Below are 1,027 nucleotides of genomic sequence, written 5' to 3'. Positions count from 1 at the left end.
CCCCATGAAATATAATGGCCAAGAACGTCTGTGAAATAAATGGCCAAAACCTTGTTGTAAATAAATGCCAAGACCTCTGTGAAAAAAAATGGCCAAGAACCTCTGTGTAAATAAATGGCCAAGACCTCTGTTGAAATGTGGCCAGAATCTCTGTTGTAAAAAAAATGGCCAAGAACCTCTGCTGCAAATAAAGTGGCCAAGAACCTCTGCTGTAAATAAAGTGGCCAAGAACCTCTGCTGCAAATAAAGTGGCCAAGAACCTCTGTTGTAAATAAAGTGGCCAAGAACCTCTGTTGTAAATAAAATGGCCAAGAACATTTGCTGTAAACAAAGTGGCCAAGAACCTCTGCTGCAAATAAAGTGGCCAAGAACCTCTGTTGTAAATAAAGTGGCCAAGAACCTCTGTTGTAAATAAAATGGCCAAGAACATTTGCTGTAAACAAAGTGGCCAAGAACCTCTGCTGCAAATAAAATGGCCAAGAACCTCTGCTGCAAATAAAGTGGCCAAGAACCTCTGCTATAAATAAAGTGGCCAAGAACCTCTGCTGCAAATAAAGTGGCCAAGAACCTATGCTGTAAATAAAATGGCCAAGAACCTCTACTGTAAATAAAATGGCCAAGAACCTATGCTGTAAATAAAGTGACCAAGAATCTCTGCTGCAAATAAAGTGGCCAAGAACCTCTGCTGCAAATAAAGTGGCCAAGAACCTCTGCTGTAAATATAATGGCCAAGAACCTCTGCTGCAAATAAAGTGGCCAAGAACCTCTGCTGCAAATAAAGTGGCCAAGAACCTCTGCTGTAAATATAATGGCCAAGAACCTCTGCTGTAAATATAATGGCCAAGAACCTCTGCGGCAAATAAAATGGCCAAGAACCTCTGCTGCAAATAAATGGCCAATAACCTCTGCTGCAAATAAAGTGGCCAAGAACCTCTTCTGCAAATAAAATGGCCAAGAGCCTCTGCTGAAAATAAAGTGGCCAAGAACCTCTGTTGTAAATAAAGTGGCCAAGAACCTCTGCTGTAAA

At 41.2% G+C, this 1,027-nt stretch overlaps 1 protein-coding gene across 1 annotated transcript in view; it reads right to left on the bottom strand.

The window, feature by feature from the left end:
- LOC113803399 (tyrosine-protein kinase Src64B-like) overlaps nucleotides 1-1,027 on the bottom strand; it is a gene marked incomplete in the record, with an annotated part of 222,744 nt that overhangs the window by 7,884 nt on the left and 213,833 nt on the right.

Source organism: Penaeus vannamei, chromosome 15 (assembly GCF_042767895.1).
Source record: "Penaeus vannamei isolate JL-2024 chromosome 15, ASM4276789v1, whole genome shotgun sequence".
Taxonomy (NCBI): Eukaryota; Metazoa; Arthropoda; class Malacostraca; order Decapoda; family Penaeidae; genus Penaeus; species Penaeus vannamei.
Note: the sequence above shows the minus strand (reverse complement) of the source record. Positions and strands in the feature narration are given on the sequence as shown.